Genomic DNA, 22269 nt, shown 5'->3' on the forward strand with positions numbered 1-22269 from the left:
TCCGGGTACATGAAAGAATGAATGGGGCCATGTATCGTGAGATTTTGAGTGCAAACCTCCTTCCATCAGCAAGGGCATTGAAGATGAAACGTGGCTGGGTCTTTCAACATGACAATGATCCAAAGCACACCGCCAGGGCAACGAAGGAGTGGCTTCGTAAGAAGCATTTCAAGGTCCTGGAGTGGCCTAGCCAGTCTCCAGATCTCAACCCTATAGAAAACCTTTGGAGGGAGTTGAAAGTCCGTGTTGCCAAGCGAACAGCCAAAAACATCACTGCTCTAGAGGAGATCTGCATGGAGGAATGGGCCAACATACCAACAACAGTGTGTGGCAACCTTGTGAAGACTTACAGAAAACGTTTGACCTCTGTCATTGCCAACAAAGGATATATCACAAAGTATTGAGATGAAATTTTGTTTCTGACCAAATACTTATTTTCCACCATAATATGCAAATAAAATGAAAAAAAAACAGACAATGTGATTTTCTGGATTTTTTTTTCTCAGTTTGTCTCCCATAGTTGAGGTCTACCTATGATGTAAATTACAGACGCCTCTCATCTTTTTAAGTGGTGGAACTTGCACTATTGCTGACTGACTAAATACTTTTTTGCCCCACTGTATGTAGCCGTAGAATTCCTTAAATATTTTCCTTGCGTTAAGCTAATTTCTCATCCTCGTGAGGGCACTTATATAACTGAAGGTGGATTTTATTTTTAGTCGTTCATTCCAATATCATTGGCTGCAGCTGTATCATAGCTTTTTTTATGTTCTTGCCCTTTTCTCTGTCACTTTCTGTTGTTTTATGAATTCCTGCTCTCACCAACAACTGCACAATATAAATCTAAATATCTCCAGCAACAGATGGCTGTTCTTCCATGGCTCATTACCTGCTCTTCAACCATGCTGCCAAGGATGGAGGTTTAACAAGTTCGCAGCCAAAAGGAGCGAAGACAAGATTTCAAGGTAAAAGGACACAACTTTGAAAGTTCTAAACAAATAATGTTTCGGCAGTGCAATAGAAAATTGCTGTTCATCTATAGAAAGGCGCATTTAAATTGTTTCCTATCTCATTACCAACCGATTGTCTCCTCTGTCTTCAGACTGTCAGGACAAGTTATTTACTTTCAGATATTGTCGGTTTCAATTGTGACAGTCAGGAAGCAAGGAGTGATTAAAGGGATGCTAGGAATCAATACAAAGGTCACGCATGGAATAACGTATCAAAGTTGCTCTTTTATGTGCTTGCATACCTATGGATATCTAAAACATTAGAACTACTTTTATTACATACATTAGGTAAGTTTCAGGGCAAAGTGAAAACGCAGCGTGGGAGATTTTTTTTTCCCACTGGCACACTCTTGTTAATGAAAAAAAATCATGCTTCAGCGCTGCCTCATTGAATAGCATTGGTCTGAGTGCTATCTGATAAAAAATCAGATTGCACTCGCTCGATGTACATGGTGGCATGAGCCCTGTACCATAATATACATGGCATATGCTTTCCATTTGTAATCTGTCACTATATCTATGTCAGATACAAATATTAATTTTTTTTCCATCTGGGGTTCTGGAACAGTTTTTCATTGGATTTTTTCATGTGTCCTTTTTTAACATCTATGTGTAATTTTTGGCAATGCCAAAATTGATAGAGGTTTCCCAAGCTTCTCCAAGCAAACAGTCTATGAGAACAAGACAGCAGACAGATGCAAAATGGATGATATCAGTATGCTGTCCAATCTTTTTGTACACGAGTTCACTTGATTGAGAGAATTTGGTTCTGTAAACTCAAAACATGCTTAACTATTTTTTAAAATACATGTGAATAAGGCCTTAGGATGTGAAAATCACTCATTACCTCAATTGCCATTTAATGCTGTTCAATGTGTTGAATGTACTTTTTTATTGTGGTGCTATTGTCACAATATTTTATTATACTGCGTTGTGTGGTGATTTGCTCTTTATGTGTTAGTGGTTGGGGACTATTTCTTGAAAGGTGACATGTCACCTAAAATAATTTTGCCTGGCACTATGTTGCTAGAGGCTACTTCAATAGGTTATCTATTATAGAGGTATATGTTGTCAGTTAATACAGAGGTATGTAGGTTAGGGTTATGGTCTGTAGTGTAGCTACTGGGGGGGCAGAGGGGGCAGTGGCCCTGGGCCCCACGCTCTGAGGGGGCCCACCCAAAGCTACGCTGTGGCAGAGCAGGGAGAATCGATCATCTCCCTGCTCTGCAATGTTCTATCTCTTCTGCACGCACAGGACCTGTGATGAGGTCACAGGAGGGGATGAGTCATGGGTCACATGATCAGGGGTTGGTTGTCATGGTGCTGGATGAGGGGAAGTGTATGTGTGGGTCAGGAGGGGTTTACAGGGTGGATGAAGCAGAGCAGTGTGTGTACGAGGTGTACAGAGTTTAGCCGTGTGTGTACGAAGTGTACAGAGCGGAGCTGTGTGTGTACAAGGTGTACGGAGCAGAGCCGTGTGTCTATGAGCGAGGTGTACAGAGAGGAGCCATGTGTGTATGAGCGAGGTGTACGGAGCAGAGCCGTGTGTGTACGAGGTGTATGGAACGGAGCCCTGTGTATACAAAGTGTACGGAGCTGAGCCATGTGTGTATAAGGTGTATGGAGTGGAGCCACATGTGTACGGGGTGTACGGAGTGGAGCCATGTGTATGAGGTGTAAAGAGCAGAGCCACATGTGTACAGGGTGTACGAAACGAAGCCCTGTGTGTACGAAGTGTAAGGAGCTGAGCTGTATGTATACGGAGCGGAGCAGAGCCATGTGTGTATGAGGTGTACAGAGCAGAACTGCATGTTTACGAGGTGTATGGAGCAAAGCCACATGTGTACAAGGTTTACGGAGTGGAGCCATGTGTGTACAAGGTGTACAGAGCGTGGCCGCATGTGTACAAGGTGTACGAAGCAGAGTTGCATGGGTACGAGGTTTATGGAGTGAAGCCATGTGTGTACTGAGTGGAGTCGTGTGTGTGTGAGGTGTACATAGCGGAGCCGTGTGTGTATGAGGCATAGAAAGCAGAACCGTGTGTGTATGAGGTGTGCAGAGCCATGAGTGTACAAGGTGTATGGTGGGGAGCATTCATGCCTCCCAACCGTCACAGATCCAGCAGGACAGCCCTGATTTTGAGAGAGAGTCTGCCCCACTGCCCCAGCCGAGAGCTTACTTTTCCCGCGGACACAGGCGTACACGGCGGAGCCCCGAGGAACGTGTTAAAATTTGCACGTGACGTTCCACCGGAAGTGACGTGCTAGAAGCTGAGCGGAAATTAGGTAATTTCGAGAGGAGGTTGTGACGGAACCATGGAGGCACTTCAGGGAATGCTTCAGATCCATCACCATGTCCTCCTCCTCCAGCGCGGACAGCGGGATCGCCTTGGACTCGGGGATGTCGGCCATGTGAGCAGATCATGATATGTCCTGCACCAGGAGGCTCAGGTGGGCACTACAATGGGTGCCGGGCAGCTACAGTATCTTTATAGAATCTTTCTTTCTCTCTCTGTTTCTTTCTCTCTCTCTGTTCTTTCTTTCTTTCTCTTAGTTCTTTCTCTCTCTAATCTTTCTTTCTTTCTTCCCTTCTCTCTGTTCTTTCTTTCTTTCCCCTCTTCCTTTCTCTGTTCTTTTTTTTGCTCTGTTTTTTCTTTCTTTCCCCTCTTTCTTTCTCTCTCTAATCTTTCTTTCTCTCTCTCTAATCTTTCTTTCTTTCTCTCTCTAATCTTTCTTTCTCTCTCTGTTGTCTTTCTTTCCTCTCTCTCTTTCTTTCTCTCTCTGTTCTTTCTTTCTTTCTTTCTTTCTTTCTTTCTTTCTTTCTTTCTCTCTGTCTGTTTCTTCTTTCCTCACTTTCTCTGTTCTTTCTTTCCTCTCTCTCTCTGTTATTTCTTTCTTTCTTTCTCTCTGTTCTTTCTCTCTCTCTGTTCTTTGTTTCTCTCTCTATAATGTAGCCCCCTTCATATGATATAATACAGCCCCCCAAAGAATATAATGTAGCCCCTTCAGAATATAATGCAGCCCTCCCTCATAGGGTATCATGCTGCCCCCCTCATGGGGTATCATGCTGCCCCCTCATGGGGTATCATGCTGTACCCCCCATAGGGTATCATGCTGCCCTCCCTTAGGCTATGTGCACACGTAGTTTTCGGTTGTGTGGATTTTTCCGCTCGGATTTTGGAAAAACCGCAGGTCAAAAAGACCTGCAGTTTACCTGCGGTTTAGACTGCGGTTTAGCCCTGCGGTTTCACACCTCTACAATGGAGGAGATGTGAAACCGCAGCGGATTCTGTACAAACAATTGACATGCTGCGGATTGTAACCCGCAGCAAATCCACGCGGAAAAATCCGCAGCATGTGCACAGCGTTTTTGGTTTTACCATTGGAAACAAAGGTACTGTACAACGCAGCATAAACTGCTGCGGACCCGCAGGGCCAGAGACGCTGTGGATCCTCAGCAGAATCCGCACCATGTGTACATAGCCTTATATGGGGTATCATACTGCCCTCCCATATGGGGTATCATGCTGCCCCCCCTCATGGGGTATCCTGCTGCCCTCCCTTATATGGGGTATCATGCTGCCCTCCCTTATATGGAGTATCATGATACTCCCCTTATACGGGGTATCATGCTGCCCCCCCTCATGTGGGGTATCATACTACCCCACTCATACAGGGTATCATGCTGCCCTCCCATATGGGGTATCATGCTGCCCCCCTCATGGGGTATCCTGCTGCCCTCCCTTATATGGGGTATCATGCTGCTCTCCCTTATATGGGGTATCATGCTGCTCTCCCTTATATGGGGTATCATGATACTCCCCTTATACGGGGTATCATGCTGCTCCCCCTCATGTGGGGTATCATGCTGCCCCCTCCTCATACGAGGTATATCATGCTGCCCCCCATCATACGGGGTATCATGCTGCCCCCTCCTCATACGAGGTATATCATGCTGCCCCCTCATACGGGTATCATGCTGCCGCCCCCCATACGGTGTATCATAATCATGCAACCAAGAATCACTATATAAATAATAAAAAAACTATACTCACCTCTTCTCCTCGCTCCCACGCTGATTTCGGCGGCAACTCTGCTCCGATGTCAGGAGCTGCACTGCAGTCAGACTGGCACGCAGCGGAGACGTAATATCAATATTGGTCTTTTTATAAATAGATTATTTTTGGCAACAGCGCGGTCATCTGCTTAGGTTCTCTGGTTAGGGGCCCACTCAGAAGTTTCGCCCCCCTGAACCAAAACCCTAGCTACGCCTCTGGTTATGGTATTGTGCTTGACTAGGTGAACGGCTAGTAGTTTGGTACACTTGCATTTGTAAGGATGCTTGTAGGTGTAGCCCATCTTGCTTGAGAGAACTTTCCTCAGGAGTTGGCAAAAAAACGGTATTGATACCTGAGATAAGCACCGAGCATAGGGTCTAGATTGGGTTTCTGTGCTACAACCACTATCTTTAAATTGGACCCAAGATTTTCTATAGAGTTCAAGTCTGGTGACTGTGACTATCGTTCCAGAATCTTCCAGCACGTCTTCTGAATCCAAGCCTTGATGACTGAGATGTGCTAGGGATTATTGTTTTATGGGAAATATTATTATGCTTACTTATGCTTTTTATGCTTACTTAAATAGTGCCATCATATTCCGCAACACTTTACAGGCATTGTCATCAATCTCCTCATTAGGGCTCACAACGGTTCTAATTGTTGCTGTCTAAACCAGTGACTTCCCTTATAGAATTCCAATGAAGGAAACTATAGAAGAAGTTCTGTAGTAATATATTCTTTTTTTCTAAATTAATTTACCTGCACTGCTCCCTGTAGCATCCATGCCAGTCCCTTCTCTTCCACTTCTGTTGACGACTGACCCAAGGAAACTATGCAATAGCCCATTTTTAATCCTGGAACTTCTGGTACCACCTTGCTAATATCTCCCCATTGGAGAGGCAATATTAAAAACAAGCCAAAACATTTTATGCCACTCTGCAGTCACTATTATGTCGTGTGTCCAGCTCAACATGAAAAATTTGGTGAAAGGTACACTTTAAAGTAAAGGTCTAGTCTGGAGTCTGAGTTGTTTTCTGGTAATAATTTATTTTAGGGTCTAGCCTGGATTCTGTTTTTTGGGGGTGAAATCTAGTCTGTGTTTTTCTTTTTTGGGACTGGTCTGGGGATTGAATTATCTAGGTTCCTGGTCTCAGATCTCTCTGAATTAATTGAGAGTCTGTGCTGGTGTCTATTTCAGCACAATTTATTTAGACGTCTGTTAGGAATCTGTAAACTAGAAATATGGTCTTTGTTCCTTTCCTCCTCTCAAAAAGTGTGAAAAATCAACGGATCCACAATTAAACTTTTTGCAATGTAAATCCCACCAGGAAGTTTGTATGTTCCACCAAATGTATGAGTGGGTTTTCTCTGAGTACTCCTGTTTCCACTCATACTCCAAAGACATACTGATATGGTATGTAGATTGTGAGCCCTAATGGGGACAGAGAAGATGATGTCTGTAAAGGAGTGCATTGAGAAGCAGGGTGGTGTGATGGTAAAAAGGAAAAAAATGTCTCTTTTAAATCTTCTGCCTGAGCGAGTGTGAACGAGCTGAGTGTGACCTGCGTGTAAGTGTAAACTGTGGTAAGTGTGTGACTTGTGATTCAGTGACTTTGGAGTCAGGGAGTTTCCAAGGGAGGTATTACTGAATTGCTGTTATATTTTATTAATACTTTTTATTTATTTTTGCTTATCTTTTCTGTCTGGTGCAATCCCCATTAGGATGTGCTCCACTATTGCCAATGCCATTCAGTGTGTCATGGTCACGTGTGTCTGGACGCAGATGATGCCGCAAGGCGAACCCATAACACACGTGACCCTGGATGCACCGCCTCCAGTGGGGCGCATTTAAATAATAAAAACGTGCAGGTGGATACGCCGCCTCCACCTGGCGAATTTAGGTATTACACGTTAATAAACATTCTGGAAACCCTGCCTCCAGTATGGCGAATTTAAATAATAAGGGGGACCTGGGAGACATTAACAATGGTGGGCCCTGCAATAGGGAAAAGGGAATTGGAGACCTCCTGAGCTCCCCTGAGCCAGTGTCCCTGCACTCCTAACGTTCCCTATGCCGGTTTCGCACCGGGCGCCGCACGCGTACCTCAACGCCCTAGCTCGCCCTGACCCTAAACCCTCACTTGGGAATAGGTCGGTGCGGAAACTAATCCCACCACTGCACTAATAACACACATGAGGAAAGAGACAATACAGGGGAAACACCACTTAGCTTTGCTCTGTTGCATGCGCTCCCAGCAACAGAGCCCTCCACCTGAGTGCATCTTCTCCTCCACCTGGATCCATCACCATAACAGGATCCTTCACCTTAGTGCAGCCTTGGAGCAGAGTCCAAAACCAGTTGCAGCTGCTTAGAACCAGAGTCCCAAGGATGAGTTCAGCTGCTGACACGAAGTCGAGCATGCTTGAGTCCAGCTCAGCGGCCAAGTCCCACATGGTGAGTGCCACTCTCCATAGTCGCCACTCCACCAGCCCATGCAGACACTTCCCGCTGACACCATCACTGCGACTCCACCATGCCATGCCAGCCCTTCGTCCAGACACCATAGCTGACACTCTTCCCCCCTGGCTAAGCTGCGCAGGACTCCTCACCAGCTCCATCCTTCATCCAGGCTCTCCAAACTCAGAGTGAACACAAACTCACAATATCACAGGCAGTGAGTGAACCCCCTGAGCACACCTTTAAAGGGTGTCACACCTGATCCCTAATTAAGTGAACATTAACCTAAACCTATGGTGCGATACCGCTAACCACCACCGGGGACAGTCAAAACACCTTTGAACTCAACCAAAGTAAGGCCTGTTTCACACTTCCGTTTTTGTGTCCGCCAAACGGATCCGTTTCCGTTTTTTTGACGGAAACTGATGCAAACGGATCCGTTTTTTTGACGGATCCGCGGTAACCGTAATGGAAGTCTATGGGACAAAAAAAACGGATCCTGCAAAAAATGGCGGATCCGTTTTTTTACGGAAAACAACGGATTTTGACGGATTTGAAAAAACGGAAGTGTGAAACAGGCCTAAAAAAAGTTCACTTTGTGCTTTTAATACCGCCAGATCCAACACTGGATCATGACACAGTGTACATCTTGCCGCATGTATGAAATCCATGAACAGCCGGTCGAGGGTGCATACTGCTGTGCGAGATGTGAGAACATTGTGCATTTGGAAGCCCAGATACCTAATCTAAATGTGCAGCTGGCAACACTGAGATCCATAGACAATATGGAAAGGAGTCTTCTGCTCACTGAGCAAATGCTCAATGGGATAGATGAGGGGGGGATGCTAGGTTGGAGCTGCAGGACAGTGAAGCAGCTAGCTAGGTGACAGTTAGAAGGTGGGGTAGAGGGAAAAGCACCAGGGAGGCTAGTCCTGATCTGGCACACCCCAATAAGTTTGCTAAGTTGGCAGATGAGGGGAGTGTTAGTGCAGGAGTAGCACTTCTGCAGCAAGGCATGTCCTCTGAAAGCTGGAGGAGTGTCTGCTCCAGTAAGGGGGAAATAGGAGAGCAGGGCAGGCCAGACAGGTTCTGGTAGTGGGAGACTCAATTATTAGGGGAACAGATAGGGCAATCTGTCACAAAGACAGGGATCGTCGAACGGTGTGCTGCCTACCTGGCGATCGGGTTGACAGATTACTGGGATGGGCTGGTGAGGATCCAGCGGTCATGGTGCACATTGGCACAAATGACAAAGTTAGAGGTAAGTGGAAGGTCCTTAAAGATGATTTCAGGGAATTAGGCTGCAAGCTTAAAGCAAGGACCTCCAAGGTGGTATTTTCGGAAATACTTCCTGTACCATGTGCCACGCCAGAGAGGCAACAGGAGATTAGGGTGGTTAATAAGTGGCTCAGGAATTGGTGTAGGAAGGAGGGCTTTGGGTTCCTGGAGAACTGGGCCGACTTCTCAGTTGACTACAGGTTCTGTGCTAGGGACGAGCTGCACCTCAATGAGGAGGGTGCAGCTGTGCTGGGGGAGAAAATGGCTAGAGGGTTGGAGGAGTGTTTACACTAGGGATGGGAGGGAGAGTATTCTTTAATAGGAGGGGAAGACAGTGCAGATAGAGACCTGGCACAAATAATGAAATTGCGGGTGGGGGTGGCATGAAGGGTGGAGTTAGAACAGTTAATAATTTAACAAAGAACAGAGGTACAGAGAGAAAGTGCATGTATACTAATGCCAGAAGCCTCGCCAACAAAACGGAGGAATTGGAGTTAATGTTTTTGGAACATAATTATGACATGGTGGGGATATCTGAGAAATGGCTGGACGAGAGCCATGACTGGGCAGTTAATTTACAGGGCTATAGTCTGTTCAGAAATGACCGTACAAATAAGCGAGGAGGAGGCGTGTGTTTATATGTAAAATCATCCTCAACACCCATCCTGCGTGATAATATATATGAATCTAATGAAAATGTAGAGTCCCTGTGGGTGGAGATAAGGGGAGGGAGAAAAAATAATAAATTACTGATAGGGGTTTGTTATAAGTCTCCAAAAATAATGGAAGCAACAGAGAATATCCTCATTAAGCAAATAGATGAAGCAGCGACTCAAGGAGAAGTCATTATTATGGGGGACTTCAACTACCCTGAAATACATTGGGGAACCGAAACCTGCAGTTCCAGCAAGGGTAATAGGTTTTTGACAACTATGAGAGACAATTACCTTTCACAACTGGTTCAGGACCCAACAAGATGGGGGGCACTGCTAGACCTAATATTAACCAACAGGCCAGACCACATATCAAATATAAGGGTTGAGGGTCACTTGGATTATAGCGATCACAAAATAATAAGTTATCAGGTGTCCTGCATACTCACAGACGCGGATTCTTTACTGTAAGAGCAGTGAGACTATGGAACGCTCTGCCATGTGATGTTGTAATGAGCGATTCTCTACTAAAATTTAAGAAGGGACTGGATGCCTTTCTTGAAAAGTATAATATTACAGGGTATATACACTAATTTCCTTAATATTGCGTGGAACCAGGGAGCTAGTCTGATTGCCGTTTCAGGAGTCAGGAAGGAATTTTTTTTCCCCAATGTGAAGCTTACTGTTTGCCACATGGGGTTTTTTTTTACTTCCTCTGGATCAACATGTTAGGGCAAGTTAGGATAGGATATGGGTTGAACTAGATGGACTTAAAGTCTTCCTTCAACCTTAATAACTATGTTACTATGTTACTATGTTATTATTGGATTTATATCAATTAGTAAAATAAAACATAATATTGCTATTGATTAATTTAAAGTATAAATCTACAGCTGTCGTAACACGTTGCAGCCTCTGGGACCTTAATTTCCAAATGAAATGCACAATTTACTTTCATCTGAAAACAACAGCTTGGACCACTGAACAAAAATCCAGTTCTTTTTCTCCTTGGCCCAGGTAAGATGCTTCGACTGTGTTCTTTGCATTGCTGCAGTTATTTATGTGTTAAGTGTAATTGTTTAGGAGTGGGTCTGCTGTCATTTAAAGGGAAAGTTTCACCCTTAACATTCCAACCTACTGCAAATACATATTCTACCTCTTATCTCAGATTGCATAATATTATTTACTTTGTTGCTCCTTGTAATGCCTCCTGCATTTTAACTATTTATCTCTCTATAAATAATCCTGCTAAGTCTTTCAATCTCAATTCTTGTGAGTGTGTGCAGAGTGTAGTCTGAGGTTTCCTGAGTCAATCTCTGTCAAAATATGAACACCCTCCAACGTTCCCCAAGAGCTCCCAGCAAGAGTTGGTTGGAGGCACTATGTCTACTGAGGTGAAAGCTTCTGGACATCATATCCACGGATGCAGCTTAAAATAGTGTTAGATATGTTGAGCATAGAACACATTTCAGAAGTTGATAGACATTTTTCCACTACATTTGAAAAAAGATTAATTCATTTTAAAATTGATTCAGCAACAACCCTCAAGAAAGGTTAGAAAACTAATAAAAAACAGGTGGAGGGTTATTAACCAAGTCACATACAGTTGTGCTCAAAAGTTTATATATCCCGGCAGAATTTTTGCTTTCTTGGCCTTTTTTCAGAGATGCTGATGATTGCAAATTTACCTCCAGTATTTGCTGATAATGTGCTGCATTCATCTTTTCTTCAACTTTGACCAAGCATCCTGTGCCTTTGTAGCTCACACATCCCCAAAACATCAGCGATCCGCCTCCGTGCTTTACAGTAGGAATGGTGTTCTTTTCATCATAGGCTTTGTTGACCTCTCTTCAATTGTAACATTTATGGTTGTGGCCAAAAAGATCAATTTTGGTCTCATCAATCCAAATTTGCTTGTTCCAGAAGTTTTCAGGCATGTCTCTGTGCTGTTTTGCATTTTGTAGGCAGGATACTTTGTGGCATTTGTGCAGTAATGGCTTTCTTCTGGTGACTTGACCATGCAGCCCATTTTTCTTCAAATGCGTCCTTATTGTGCATCTTGAAACAGCCACACCACTAGTTTTCAGAGTCGAGTATTTTAGCTCATGTTTAGTGTTGAGCATTCCGATACTGCAAATATCGGGTATCGGCCGATATTTGCTGTATCGGAATTCTGATACCGAGTACCGATATTTTTACAATATCGAATACCGGAATCGGAAGTTCCCATAATGCAATGAGTCAGTGTTGTGGCTGTGATTGGCTGCTGAAATGATGTCATCATGATGCGTGGTCTGTGCGCATCATGATGCGTGGTCTTTGCGGGCCTGCCGGGGGTCTGTGCGGGCCTGCCGGGGGTCTGTGCGGGCCTGCCGGGGACCTGTGCGGGCTGTCGGGGGGGTCTGTGCGGGCCTGCCGGGAGTCTGTGCGGGCCTGCCGGGAGTCTGTGCGGGCCTGCCGGGAGTCTGTGCGGGCCTGCCGGGGGTCTGTGCGGGCTGCCAGGGGTCTGTGCGGGCCTGCTGGGGGTTGAGTGTGTGTGCAGTCATCGTCCGATGGGACTACAAGTCACATCGGGCTATGCCTGCTACAATGACAATAAGTGACACATTAGCCAATGATGGGACAGTATTACTCCCATCATCCGGCTAATGTGTTGAATGTAAAAAAGCAAACATACATACTACATACATACTACATATATACCACGTTCATACAACATACATACATACTACATACTTCATATATACTACATTCATACAACATACATACATACTACATACTACATACATATATACTACATTCATACAACATACATACATACTGCATACATACTACATATATATTCTACATGCATACAACATACATACTACATACATGCTACATATATACTACATTCATACTACATACTACATACATACTACATATATACTACAGTCATACAACATACATACATACTACATACATGCTACATATATACTACATACATACATACTACATATATACTACATTCATACAACATACATACATACTACATATATACTACATTCATACAACATACATACATACTACATACATACTACATATATACTACATTCATACAACATACATACATACTACATATATACTACATTCATACAGCATACATACATACATACATACATACTACATACAATACATTCATACATTCATACAATACATACATATAGACATACAGTACATATAACAGAGTACATACATAAATTCATACTCACCATCACTTGTCACTTTGATCCCCGAAGCCAGTGTCATCTCACTGTAAAAAATATTAAAATAACAAACAACCGATATACTCCCTGATCCACAGAAAACCACGAGTGTCCCACGACGATCTCCTGCAGTGCATCACTGAGAGGTTACTATAGTTCACTGGTCTCACTTTATGGCAAAAGCTGCGTGGGAACTTTCTCACACAGCAATGCCAAAAGTGAGACTAAGGACTATTTTTTTACAGTGGCAGAGGAATACAGTGCGGAAGGATACCTACCTCCCGTCATTGTATTCCTGGGGGCCCCTAGAGAGCGGTGGCATTAGCTGATGCTGCTGTTCTCCACGGAAGATCATCGTGGGACACTCATGGATTTCTACGGATCAGGGAGTATATCGGTTGTTTGTTATTTTAATATTTTTTACAGATGACACTGGCTTCAGGGATCAAAGTGACAAGTGATGGTGAGTATGTATTCTATGTTATATGTACTGTATGTCTATATGTATGTATTGTATGAATGTATGAATATATTGTATGTAGTATGTATGTAGTATGTATGTTGTATGTCTGTAGCATGTTTTATGTATGTTGTATGTATTTATTATGTATGTAGTATGTACTATGTATGTATGTTGTATGAATGTAGTATATATGTGGTATGTATGTAGTATGTATGTTGTATGAATGTAGTATATATGTAGTGTGTATGTATGTTGTATGAATGTAGTATATATGTAGTATGTATGTTGTATGAATGCAGTATAAATGTAGTATGTATGTATGTTGTTTGAATGTAGTATATATGTAGTATGTATGTAGTATGTATGTATGTTGTATGAATGTAGTATATATGAAGTATGTATGTAGTATGCAGTATGTATGTATGTTGCATGAATTTAGTATATATGTAGTATGTATGTATGTATGTTGTATGTATGTGTATGTATGTAGTATGTAGTATGTATGTTGTATAAATGTAGTATGTATGTAGTATGTATGTATGTTGTATGAATGTAGTATATATGTTGCATGAATGTAGTATATATGAAGTATGTATGTAGTATGTATGTATGTTGTATGAATGTAGTATATATGTAGTATGTATGTAGTATGTATGTATGTTGTATGAATGTAGTATATATGAAGTACAGTATGTCTGTAGTATGTATGTATGTTGTATGGATGTAGTATATATGTAGTATGTATGTAGTATGTATGTATGTTGTATGAATGTAGTATATATGTAGTATGTATGTAGTATGTATGTTGTATGAATGTAGTATATATGTTGTATGAATGTAGTATATATGAAGTATGTATGTAGTATGTATGTATGTTGTATGAATGTAGTATATATGTAGTATGTATGTAGTATGTATGTTGTATGAATGTAGTATATATGAAGTACAGTATGTCTGTAGTATGTATGTATGTAGTATGGATGTAGTATGTATGTATGTTGCATGAATGTAGTATGTATGTAGTATGTATGTTTTTTTTTTTACATTCAACACATTAGCCAGATGATGGGAGTACTACTGTCCCATCATTGGCTAATGTGTCAATCACTGTCATTGTAGCAGGCATAGCCCGATGGGACTTGTAGTCCCATCGGACGATGCCTGCACACACACACAACCCCCGGCAGGCCCGCACAGACCCCCGGCAGGCCCACACAGACCCCCGGCAGCCTGCACAGACCCCCGGCCGGCCCAAACAGACCCCCGGCAGCCCGCACAGACCCCCGGCAGGCCCGCACAGACCCCCAGCAGGCCCGCACAGACCCCAAGCAGGCCCGCACAGACCCCCGAGAGGCCCGTACAGACCCCGCTCGCACACACAGACATGCACAGTGTCCGCCCACGCACCGCCCACTCTTCCTCCCTCCCGAACTGGATGTGCAAGTAAAGAAAGGGTTTTTTTTTAATTCTGATATTTCTGTCCCAATTACTCGCATGGGTTTCCGGTATCGGAATCGGCGATACCCGATACTTTTTGGGTATCGGTCCGATCCAATCCGATCTGATATTTCTCAATATCGGAAAGTATCGCTCAACACTACTCATGTCACATGTGGGGTTTTCTTTGCATCCCGATCAATTTTCCTCGCAGTTGTAGATGAAATTTTTGTTGGTCTACCTGACCGTGGTTTTGATTCTACAGAGCCACTGATTTTCCATTTGTTACTCACAGTTTGAACGCTGCTGACTGGCATCAACTTCTTGGATGTCTTTTTGCATGCCTTTACTATTTTATAGAGTTCATCTACCTTTTCCCATAGATCCATTGACAATTATTTTGCTTTCCCCATGACTCTCAATCCAGAAATGTCAGTGGCTGGATGAACGATGCAAGAGATTGTCTGGAGCCCAAAAACTCACAAAGATTTTATGCACACACATTGATTACCAACAAACAGGTCACAGGTGAGGATGTTACCTTTAGTAGCCATTCAAACCCATTTGTGCCAACTTCTGTGCATGTCATCAGGCAAAAATCACCAAGGTATGTGAACTTTTGATCAGTGTCATTTGGATGTTTTGGGTTGTCATGATTTAAAAAGAGAAAAAACAGTAGATTGACAATAAATGGCTTCACCCAAACACTAACCATGAGTGGAGAAAAAGTTTTGTTGTTATCATTTATATTGTCTGAAAGAAAGCCAAGAAAGCAAAAATTCTGCTGGGGTATGTAAACTTTGGAGCGGAACTGTAGCTGACTAGAAAAAGAGCATAGTAGATAGGCAGAGTCTCTCAGAAGCAAAGATGGCCAGAGGTTCACAAATCTATAAACTTTGTCTAAACAAATGTTCCATAACATAAAATTGCTAATAATTTGAATATCCCAATATCTACAGTATATAATATCATCACAAGATTCAGTGATTGGGGAGAAATCAATGTAAACAAGGGATAAGGTCACAGTTAATATTAAATACTCATGATCTACGTGCACTTAGGCTGCTTTGGATAGACTTGGCACAAGTCACTCTGGCAGACTCCAGAGAAATACGAATACCATTTAACTCCTGCGCAGTGATCTGGTTTTACAATAGGATCCATTGAATTGCTATCATGGAAGGGCTGTCGTCCAGAAGTAGGAATGGTCACCAGACAGGGTCAGAGCTGAGATTTTATGTCAAGGACAAAATCAGGGTGCCCAAAAATAGTCAGAAAAAAGCAGGGGTCAAAATAGGGGTAAGGTTTCTCCTTGTGGAGAGTGACATGACAGCTCTGGCTTGTCAAGGTAAGGAGGCTTATTCGCCATGCAATGCTCCTCTGGGAAAATAATATGCAAATTGCCTCTTCAGAAAGAAATAGGACTTTTACTCTATAGTGCCACCTATTGGTAGTAGCAATCCTACAAGTCAAGGGGTCAAAATAGGAATACACTAAACAAGACAGGTGCAGAAGATGCACACCTAGCCAGGGAAACACTAAGCTATATCTGGCAGCTTCCAGCAGCAATCTGTAAGCCTTAGTAGGATGTGGTGCTCTCCAATTGGACAGAGCAGAGAGCTGATAATAATAACTTCAGATGGAAGCACACACACAAATACTGCTAGACAGGAAACTGTCATGGTTAGGACATGGTTAATGTCCTGTTCTCACAGGGTTAACTTTTGCCGGCCTCTCTTTGGATCTGGGAGGGGTATTTATACTCACTCCAGACTAGCATTCTCTGTCAGCTATACTGTTATTCTGGCTGTGTGTCTGACCAACCCCCCTGGTGTGCGTGTATTCTGCATTGCTTGTTTGATTCCCGTGTATGACCCGGCCTGTTCCCTCACTCTGTATTCCGTCTCTTGTTTTGGTACTATTGTCTTCTCCGGTTCTGACCTCCTGGCTTGGCTATTGTTACTCCGTTGCAGTTTGTCCCTATTGTACCGTCCATTGCCCATTCTGGTTTTCTGATCTTTTGCTACGTCCTGACTATTTGCTCTGTCAAACCCTTTGGTACTGTCCTGCTATCTTGTGCTTTGACCCGGCTTGATCTGGTTTCTGTCTCTGTCTATGCCCCTTGGTAACATTGTCCTGTAGTTACCTTTCTAGGAGTTTCCCTGCAGCTCCTAGATCTGTGGAGCTTAGGCCATGCCCCCAGCAGTCACATGGTTCAGGTCCTGGAGCATGCATCGTTACCGCTGCTGCCCGCTCCACAGGTATCTTTGAGAACTGTTTTTCTACTCAGGACATGCGCACTGGCTCAGTGACCAAGTGCAGTGCGGTGTTCCTGACAGAAACTACATATCCCTTCCACTCTGATTTTAGTGGCTGGACAAAGCCACCATCCAGAGCTTCTGGTTCTAACAGTTCAATCACAAGTGTTATCCTCACAGGTAGTGCCTGGCAACAGAAGCACATTTTGCAGGAGCACGTTCTGGTGCAGATGTGAAACAATCTCCTCTGTATCATTTAAAGGGGACTTAAGCAAATTGGAAAACTGTACTGTGGTCAGATTAATCAACATTTGAGATGTTTTTTATGCCGTGTCCTTTGGGCACAAGAGGCGAGGGACCATCTAGCTTGTTAGCAGAGCACAGATCAAAAGCCTGCATCTGTGACGGAATGGGGTTGCATGATTGCATATTGTATCGGAAGCTTAGAAAGGCACTATTAACACTGAGCATCTTATAGAGGTTTTATAACATATGAACCCATCAAAACAAAATTCATTTCAGGGAAGGCCTTGTATATTTTAGTAAAACAATATTAAACCGCATACTGCATTTATCACAACAGCATGGCTTCACAGAAGAAGAAATGGGATGATGAACCGGCTACCTGCAGTCCAGACGTTTGAGCATTAGGAAAAATTTGGTGCGTTATGAAATGAAAAATCTGCAAAGACAACCCTGGACTTTTGAGAAGCTAAAGCCCTACATCAGGCGAGAATGGTACTACATTTCTCTCTCAAAACTTCTGCAATGGGTTTCCTCATTTCCCAGATGTTTACAGACTATTGAAAAAAAGAAGAGGGGATGCTCCAAAATGGCAGAAATGACCATGTCCGAACTTTGTTTGAGATGTATTGCCGCCATCAGTTTCTCAGTGAGTTAATCTTTTTAAATGAAATGAATAACTGTTTAGCTTTCATCTTCTGGTGTGTGTGTTCTGTTAGAAATTAAAAATGCCAATCAAAAATTTCTAAATCATTGCATTCTTGTTTTCTTTACATTTTACACAATGTTCCAACTTTTTGGGAATTAAAGTTGTGGTCTGCAGCTTTAAAATGCTCTTCGGTGTGCCCTGCGCGTTAGATTTTGCCAAGTGGTTTAGCTATTTAAGATAATTTTAAGCTTTCAAATCTGGACCTGACTCTGATATACGGTGATGACATTTCATCCTGCTATTCATGGATGAAAGGATTTCCATATACAATCAGCTGGCCATGTTCAGAGAAAAATTTAATAAAGGTTTTTTATTTGAAGATTATACAACATATGGAACTATTATTAATTATACCAATTAAATAGAAATATATTTAAAAAAAAAATCACAAATATAAATGTTATGTTAAGGATTAGAAAGAACAATCTGGACATGGGATCTTGTCAAAAATCACAGACAATGCCAAAAATCAAGAGGTATGTCATAAAACAAAAGAACAGCCTATGGGAGAAAACAAAAGCTGCAAACAGGTATGCTATAGTGGCAGGGTTGGCAATTAAGGCTGATCTCCATATTTCAATTTTTAATAATTACCTATTTGCAGCCTGGTTTGCCACTATCCCTAAGCTTGCTATTCAGTATACAGTGCACACTTACTACCCATTTTTTTTTTGTTTTATTGTTTTTCTATTGGTGTTCATTTACATATGTTCCTATTGTGCTGTTGATGTATACATAAAGTTTTTTGCAATTTAGCAGACTTGCGGTGGTTCCTATGTGTTCCTGGGATGGACATACTAGATATATGCCTACAAAAGGTATGTCAGGCAAGACTAAAATTTAATGTTTTGATTAAAAAAAATAAAATTTGCCAGACGCTTCCACATCTGTTTTCTATAGTCTGACTCCGCAAACATGGTTTTTCACAACGCTGATATTTATGTCATTTCCTTTGCACATGGTTAAGGATTTCCAGCTTTGTCATAGATTAAAACATGACTGGTTTTAAGTGATAATCAAAGATGAACTTGTTGCAGCATCAGCCATTGCCAGAGCGAAATGACAAAGGAAAGAATCTGTTTCCTATGTTGATTCTATGGCAACAAATTGTTGCAGTGTAGACAGTCGTTTTATTAGGTACGCATGGGAACAGAGGAAATGAATCACTATAAGCAGCTGTGTGAATTAAAACTGGATTTTATTCAGATATCCCGGCCAAAACTGTGCAGGCTTTGTTTTTCATGTGTGTTCTACCTCTTTGGGATTTCCCAGAAAGTGCAGAAATCATCCTTAGGAATCCCAAGAACATTCTTTAAGATTAAAAAGAAAACAGATTGGAGTTCAATAACAAGAAAGGCATGGGAGCTCTTCATGTTTTATGGCCAAGAACACGTCACACAATATGAAATGATGGAAGAGATTAGAGTTGAGCGACTTTGGTTGGATCGGGTTTCATGAAACAAAATTTGTTTCAGATGAAACTGGTCCGACTAGGGCAAAAAAAGTCGAAGTTTCATCCGAAACCCGACCCCAATGCAAGTCAATGGGAAATAAAAGTCGGCATTGAGCTGATGACATTCATCCACTCAATGCCGACTTTTACTTCCCATTGACTTGCATTGGGGTCGGGTTTCGGACAAAACTCCGACTTTTTTTTGCCCTTGTCGGACCAGTTTCATCTGAAACAAATTTTGTTTCATGAAACCCGATCCGACCAAAGTCGCTCAACTCTAGAAGAGATATTAAATAGACCTTAATGGGAATTGATCTAATTGATGAAGCGTCATTGCAATTGGAGATTTTATTTAATCAATTACGTGATGCTCACACCTGTGCTCCTCAGACAGATATGCAAACATCATAGAGCATAGCCAAGGTTTCCATTATGTTTCCATCTTTGTTTTTAATCTGTCTTTTTGCAATATCCTTACTTGTCTATAGTTCAAGGAATATCTGATCCAATTTGAGGTAAATGGCCAATAACTATGCCTACACAACTTAATTGTATTGGAATGGATAGGGGACAAACAATTTGAAGTGTCTGTGGGACATCTTTTTATTGCTCAGATAATTGTCGCTCAGCAGCATGGCAGTCAGCAAAGCAATTGAACATATATATTCTAATAATCACATCTTTTAACATGTTGAGAAGTAGTTGTGTTTTAAAACAGGTGCACTTTATGGGCTCATGGAAATTTCTTTTCCTCTAGAACGCCTATGTCACTCACTTGTCACACACTCTCTTTTCTTTTTAATGGTCTTCAGCTCGATATTGAGCCATGGCGACTCTATGAATCATCTCTAGAAAGATGACTCTTGTACAAACCTAGATAGGTCCACCAGGGTCTTATCTTGACTGTATTAAGCAATCGGGTTGCTGGTCTTCCACTTCACCTTTTCCCTTCTATTCTTCCAAACATGATGTTATTCTCCAGTGACTGCTTTCTTTGTGTGATGTGTCCAAAGTAGGCAAGTTGATGCTTAGGGATCGTTAATTTGATTGACATGTCTGGCTTGATTTGTTCCAAAATTGATTTGTTTGTTCTTCTTGCCATCCATGATATTGATTCTGTGTTTATTTCAAATAAAGGACTTTTTTCTTGCTGCGTCTTTACTGCAATATGAATATGGGGTTAGTAATAGGGATGCTTTATAGCCCCCTCTCCATTTATAAACCTTGTAGGCTTGATGTCAGTTGACATTACAAAGCTGACGGCAACCCGACAACTATAACACCACTTGCCACAGCACATGGGCTAATGGGAAGAGAGAGGCTAAGTGCCAGAATTGGTGCATCTAATGGATGCATCATTTCTGGAGTGGCAGAGAGATGATGTTTTTAGTCTGGGAGGGGGCAGTATCCATAGCCCTTTCCTAGGCTTTTAATATCAGCTCACAGCTGTCTGTTTTGCCTTTGTTGGTTACTGGTTACAGGGGGGCGAATATCATGTTTTGGGGGATCTCCCCTATAATAACCAGTAAAGGCTAAGCAAACAGCTGTGAGTTGATATTAATAGCCCTGGCACCTTTATGGCTTTGTAATGTCAGCTTTCATCAAGCCTACTGTCTAGTAATGGAAAAGAATCTATAAGATGCCCTCATTACTAACCACATACAGTCATGGCCAAAAGTATTGACACCCCTGCAATTCTGTCAGATAATACTCAGTTTCTTCCTGAAAATGATTGCAAACACAAATTCTTTGGTATTATTATCTTCATTTAATTTGTCTTAAATGAAAAAACACAAAAAGAATTGTCCTAAAGCCAAATTGGATATAATTCCACACCAAACTTAAAAAAGAGGGTGGACAAAAGTATTGGCACTGTTCAAAAAATCATGTGATGCTTCTCTAATTTGTGTAATTAACAGCACCTGTAACTTACCTGTGGCACCTAACAGGTGTTGGCAATAACTAAATCACACTTGCAGCCAGTTAACATGGATTAAAGTTGACTCAACCTCTGTCCTGTGTCCTTGTGTGTACCACATTGAGCATGGAGAAAAGAAAGAAGACCAAAGAACTGTCTGAGGACTTGAGAAACCAAATTGTGAGGAAGCATGAGCAATCTCAAGGCTACAAGTCCATCTCCAAAGACCTGAATGTTCCTGTGTCTACCGTGCGCAGTGTCATCAAGAAGTTTAAAGCCCATGGCACTGTGGCTAACCTCCCTAGATGTGGCCGGAAAAGAAAACTTGACAAGAGATTTCAACGCAAGATTGTGCGGATGTTGGATAAAGAACCTCCACTAACATCCAAACAAGTTCAAGCTGCCCTGCAGTCCGAGGGTACAACGGTGTCAACCCGTACTATCCGTCGGCATCTGAATGAAAAGGGACTGTATGGTAGGAGACCCAGGAAGACTCCACTTCTTACCCCGAGACATAAAAAAGCCAGGCTGGAGTTTGCCAAAACTTACCTGAAAAAGCCTAAAACATTTTGGAAGAATGTTCTCTGGTCAGATGAGACAAAAGTAGAGCTTTTAGGGCAAAAGCATCAACATAGAGTTTACAGGAGAAAAAAGAGGCATTCAAAGAAAAGTACACGGTCCCTACAGTCAAACATGGCGGAGGTTCCCTGATGTTTTGGGGTTGCTTTGCTGCCTCTGGCACTGGACTGCTTGACCGTGTGCATGGCATTATGAAGTCAGAAGACTACCAACAAATTTTGCAGCATAATTTAGAGCCCAGTGTGAGAAAGCTGGGTCTACCTCAGAGGTCATGGGTCTTCCAGCAGGACAATAACCCAAAACACACTTCAAAAAGCACTAGAAAATGGTTTGTGAGGAAGCACTGGAGACTTCTAAGGTGGCCAGCAATGAGTCCAGACCTGAATCCCATAGAACACCTGTGGAGAGATCTAAAAATGGCAGTTTGGAGAAGGCACCCTTCAAATATCAGGGACCTGGAGTAGTTTGCCAAAGAAGAATGGTCTAAAATTCCAGCAGAGCATTGTAA

The 22269-nt window shown here is 42.4% G+C and overlaps 1 long non-coding RNA gene across 2 annotated transcripts in view; it reads left to right on the forward strand.

The window, feature by feature from the left end:
* LOC141083526 (uncharacterized) overlaps positions 1-17829 on the forward strand; it is a 34192-nt gene extending 16363 nt beyond the window's left edge. The window contains exons 2-4 of one of the 2 annotated variants that reach the window (XR_012230738.1): positions 858-965; positions 10350-10473; positions 17443-17829. This is a non-coding gene — a long non-coding RNA (uncharacterized lncRNA). Of the gene's footprint in view, positions 1-709; positions 966-10349; positions 10474-17442 lie in introns of those variants that run through there. The other variant, XR_012230737.1, reaches the window with a different exon arrangement.
* The last annotated feature ends 4440 nt before the right edge of the window (positions 17830-22269 follow it).

Source organism: Dendrobates tinctorius, unplaced genomic scaffold (assembly GCF_039654945.1).
Source record: "Dendrobates tinctorius isolate UK_male_01 unplaced genomic scaffold, ASM3965494v1 ptg000005l, whole genome shotgun sequence".
NCBI lineage: Eukaryota > Metazoa > Chordata > Amphibia > Anura > Dendrobatidae > Dendrobates > Dendrobates tinctorius.